The sequence below is a fragment of the Ammospiza caudacuta genome, unplaced genomic scaffold (genome assembly GCF_027887145.1).
Source record: "Ammospiza caudacuta isolate bAmmCau1 unplaced genomic scaffold, bAmmCau1.pri scaffold_97, whole genome shotgun sequence".
NCBI lineage: Eukaryota > Metazoa > Chordata > Aves > Passeriformes > Passerellidae > Ammospiza > Ammospiza caudacuta.
In genome coordinates, this window is record NW_026683142.1 from 602,832 (window position 1) to 608,190 (window position 5,359).

The following is a 5,359-nucleotide window of genomic DNA, read 5'->3' on the forward strand; positions in this document are numbered from 1 at the left end:
CGAATGTTCATGTGTTTGGAAAAGTCAGGAGAGGGCAAAGCTACTGTTTTCTATCAGGTGGCAAGCTGCGCACAGAATCCCAGTGTTGTACAGCTTCCTTCTTCACCTGTCCGAAGGTGCCGCTCTCTCCGGCTCCCGGAGGCGAAGAAGCGGCTTCTTCGCGCAAAGACGATTGTGCCGCTCACTGTGCTCTCCATAGCGCGGCTTCTGCCGAAAGAGGCCCGGGAGCGGCTCTTAGCTCCGGAGAGCATCGTACCTTCGTCTTTAGCGTCTCTTCTCGTCTACATCTTAGCAAAAAGCTTTTCAACTATGTCTGGTGAAGAAAAACTGTGCCAGCACAGAAAACATCTCCCATCGTGTTCTGGACGTTGCACGGAGGTCTTCCAAGTGTTTGACATGAAGAAAAGAAAAGTTGTCCAAAACAGCTTCCAATCGAATGTTCATATGATTGGAAAAGGCAGGAGAGTGCAGAGGTACTGTTTTCTATCAGGTGGCAAGCTGCGCACACAATCCCAGTGTTGTACAGCTTCCTTCTTCACCTTTCCGAAGGTGCCGCTCTCTCCGGCTCCCGGAGGCGAAGAAGCGGCTTCTTCGCGCAAAGACGATTGTGCCGCTCACTGTGCTCTCCTTAGCGCGGCTTCTGCCGAAAGAGGCCCGGGAGCGGCTCTTAGCTCCGGAGAGCATCGTACCTTCGTCTTTAGCGTCTTTTGTGGTCTACATCCTAGCAGAAAGATTTTCCACTCTGTCTGGCTATGAAAAACCGTGCCAGCGCAGAAAACAACTCCCATCGTGACAGGGAAGTTGCAGAGAGGTCTGTAAAGTGTTTGGCTGGAAGAAAAGTTGTCCAAAACAGCTTCCAATCGAATGTTCATGTGATTGAAAAAGTCAGGAGAGTGCAAAGGCACTGTTTTCTATCAGTTGGCAAGCTGCGCACACAATCCCAGTGTTGTACAGCTTCCTTCTTCACCTTTCCGAAGGTGCCGCTCTCTCCGGCTCTTGGAGCAGTAGAAGCCGCTTCTTCGCGCAAACACGATTGTGCTGCTCAAAGTGCTGTGCTGAGCGCGGCTTTTGCCAATAGACGCCCGGGAGCGGCTCTTAGCACCGGAGAGCATCGTACCTTCGTCTTTAGCGTCTCTTCTCGTCTACATCTTAGAGGAAAGGTTTTCCACTATGTCGTGCTAGGAAAAACAGTGCCAGCACAGAAAACATCTCCCATCGTGATCGAGAAGTTGCATAGAAGTCTGGCAAGGGTTTGGCTGGAAGAAAAGTTGTCCAAAACAGCTTCCAATCGAATGTTCATGTGATTGGAAAAGTCAGGAGAGTGCAAAGGTACTGTTTTCTATCATCTGGCAAGCTGGGCACAGAATCCCAGTGTTGTACAGCTTCCTTCTTCACCTTTTCGAAACTGCCGCTCTCTCCGGCTCAAGGAGCCGAAGAAGCGGCTTCTTCGCGCAAAGACGATTGTGCCGCTCACTGTGCTCTCCTTAGAGCGGCTTCTGCCGAAAGAGGCCCGGGAGCGGCTCTTAGCTCCGGAGAGCATCGTACCTTCGTCTTTAGCGTCTCTTCTCGTCTACATTTTAGTCGAAAGCTTTTCCACTATGTCTGCTAGGAAAAACCATGCCAACAAAGAAAACAACTCCCATCGTGACCGAGAAGTTGCACGGAGGCCTGGAAAGTGTTTGGCTGGAAGAAAAGAAAAGTTGTCCAAAAGAGCTTCCAATCGAATGTTCATGTGTTTGGAAAAGTCAGGAGAGGGCAAAGCTACTGTTTTCTATCAGGTGGCAAGCTGCGCACACAATCCCAGTGTTGTACAGCTTCCTTCTTCACCTGTCCGAAGGTGCCGCTCTCTCCGGCTCCCGGAGGCGAAGAAGCGGCTTCTTCGCGCAAAGACGATTGTGCCGCTCACTGTGCTCTCCATAGGGCGGCTTCTGCCGAAAGAGGCCCGGGAGCGGCTCTTAGCTCCGGAGAGCATCGTACCTTCGTCTTTAGCGTCTCTTCTCGTCTACATCTTAGCAAAAAGCTTTTCAACTATGTCTGGTGAGGAAAAACTGTGCCAGCACAGAAAACATCTCCCATCGTGTTCTGGACGTTGCACGGAGGTCTTCCAAGTGTTTGACATGAAGAAAAGAAAAGTTGTCCAAAACAGCTTCCAATCGAATGTTCATGTGATTGGAAAATCAGGAGAGTGCAAAGGTACTGTTTTCTATCAGGTGGCAAGCTGCGCACACAATCCCAGTGTTGTACAGCTTCCTTCTTCACCTTTCCGAAGGTGCCGCTCTCTCCGGCTCCCGGAGGCGAAGAAGCGGCTTCTTCGCGCAAAGACGATTGTGCCGCTCACTGTGCTCTCTTAGCGCGGCTTCTGCTAAAAGAAGCCCGGGAGCGGCACTTAGCTCCGGAGAGTATCGTAACTTCGTCTTTAGCGTCTTTTGGTCTACATCTTAGCAAAAAGCTTTTCCACTATGTCTATCTAGGAAAAACCGTGACAGCTTAGAAAACATCACCCATCGTGATCGAGAAGTTGGCAAGCTGGGCACACAATCCCAGTGCTGTACAGCTTCATTCTTCACCTTTCCGAAGCTGCCGCTCTCTCCGGCTGCCCGAGGCGAAGAAGTGGCTTCTTCGCGCAAAGACGATTGTGCCGCTCACTGTGCTCTCCATAGCGCGGCTTCTGCCGAAAGAGGCCCGGGAGCGGCGCTTAGCTCAGGAGAGCATCGTACCTTCGTCTTTAGCGTCTCTTCTCCTCTATATCTTAGCAGAAAACTTTTCCACTATGATTTCCTAGGAAAAACTTTGCCAGCACTGAAAACACCTCCTATCGTGCTCTAGACGTTGCACGGAGGTGTGCCGAGTGTTTCGGAAGAAGGGAAAGAAACTTGTCCAAAACAGCTTCCAATCGAATGTTCATATTATTGGGAAAGTCAGGAAAGTGCAAAGGTACTATTTCCTATCAGTTGGCAAGCTGCGCACACAATCCCAGTGTTGTACAGCTTCCTTCTTCACCTGTCCGAAGGTGCCACTCTCTCCGGCTCCCGGAGGCGAAAAAGCGGCTTCTTCGCGCAAAGACGATTGTGCCGCTCACTCTGCTCTCCTAAGCGCGGCTACTGCCGAAAGAGGCCCGGAAGCGGCTCTTAGCTCCGGAGGGCATCGTACCTTCGTCTTTAGCGTCTCTTCTCGTCTACAGCTTAGCAAAAAGCTTTTCCACTATGTCTGTCGAGGAAAAACTTTGCCAGCACAGAAAACATCTCCTAACGTGTTCTAGACGTTCCTCGGAGGTGTGCCGAGTGTTTCGGAAGAAGGGAAAGAAACTTGTCCAAAACAGCTTCCAATCGAATGTTCATGTGATTGGAAAAGTCAGGAAAGTGCAAAGGTACTATTTCCTGTCAGTTGGCAAGCTGCGCACAGAATCCCAGTGTTGTACAGCTTCCTTCTTCACCTGTCCGAAGGTGCCACTCTCTCCGGCTCCCGGAGGCGAAAAAGCGGCTTCTTCGCGCAAAGACGAATGTGCCGCTCACTCTGCTCTCCTAAGCGCGGCTACTGCCGAAAGACGCCCGGGAGCGGCTCTTAGCTCCGGAGAGCATCGTACCTTCGTCTTTAGCGTCTCTTCTCGTCTACATCTTAGCAAAAAGCATTTCCGCTATGTCTGGCGAGGAAAAACTTTGCCAGCACTGAAACACCTACTATCGTGTTCTAGACCTAGCACCGAGGTGTGCCGAGTGTTATGGAAGAAGGGAACGAAACTTGTCCAAAACAGCTTCCAATCGAATGTTCATGTGATTGGAAAAGTCAGAAGAGTGCAAATGTACTGTTTTCTATCAGATGGCAAGCTGCGCACACAATCCCAGTGTTGTACGGCTTTCTTCTTCACCTGTCCGAAGGTGCCACTCTCTCCGGCTCCCGAAGGCGAAAAAGCGGCTTCTTCGCGCAAAGACGATTGTGCCGCTCACTGTGCTCTCCTTAGAGCGGCTTCTGCCGAAAGAGGCCCGGGAGCGGCTCTTAGCTCCGGAGAGCATTGTACCTTCTTCTTTAGCGTCTCTTCTCGTCTACATCTTAGACGAAAGCTTTTCCACTCTGTCTGGCTATGAAAAACCGTGCCAGCGCAGAAAACAACTCCCATCGTGTTCTAGAGGTTGCACGATCCCTATACTTAGGCTGATTTTCCTTCCTGGAAATAAAGTTAGGTTTCAGCCTAGGGCTTGGGTTTCTTTAACCAGGAAGCCCTGAGTTCCAGGCTTACTTCATCTGCCAAAGGCATCCCAAAGGGAGTGCAGAAGTGCCACAACATGGCTGCTTTCACGGCTTTTCCCTTAGGAAGAACCCTAATACCCGGCTGATTTACCTTCCTAGGGTTACTGTTAGGCTTAGGCCTAGGACTTTTAAAACCAGGAAGCCCTGGGCTCCAGGCACACTGCAGCTGCGAAAGGCATCCCAAGGGGAGCGCAAAAGTGACGCAACTTGGCTGCCTCCACAGCTTTTTCCTTGGGGACATGCCTAATTCCTGGCTGATTTGCCTTTCTCGTCTTAGGGTTGGGGTTCGGCCTAGGGCTAGGATTTTTAAAATCAGGAAGCCCTGAGTTCCAGGCACCTTGCAGCTGTGAAAGGCATCCAAAAGGGAGTGCAAAAGTGCCACAACATGGCTGCTTTCACGGCTTTTTCCTTGGCAAGAAGCCTAACACCAGGCTGATTTGCCTTCCAAGGGTTACTGTTAGGCTTAGGCCTAGGGCTAGGATTTTTAAAACTAGGAAGCCCTGGGCTCCAGGCACACTGCAGCTGTTCAAGGCATCCCAAGGGGAGTACAAAAGTGCAACAACATGGCAGCTTTCACAGCTTTTTCCTTGGCACCATCCCTATACCTAGGCTGATTTATCTGCCTAGGGTTAGGGTTAGGGTTCAGCCTAGGGCTTGCATTTTTTTAACCAGGAAGCCCTGAGTTCCAGGCTTACTTCATCTGCCAAAGGCATCCCAAAGGGAGTGCAGAAGTGCCACAACATGGCTGCTTTCACGGCTTTTCCCTTAGGAAGAACCCTAATACCCGGCTGATTTACCTTCCTAGGGTTACTGTTAGGCTTAGGCCTAGGACTTTTAAAACCAGGAAGCCCTGGGCTCCAGGCACACTGCAGCTGCAAAAGGCATCCCAAGGGGAGCGCAAAAGTGACGCAACTTGGCTGCCACCACTGATATTTCCATGAGACCATCCCGAACCATAGGCTGATTTTCCTTCCTAGGGTTAAGGTTTGAGTTACGCCTAGGGTAAGGGCTCTATTAACCAGAAAGCCCTGAGTTCCAAGAACACAGCAGCTGCGAAGGACTAGCCAAGAAGAGCGCAAAAGTACCACAACATGCCTGCCTCCACAGCTTTTTC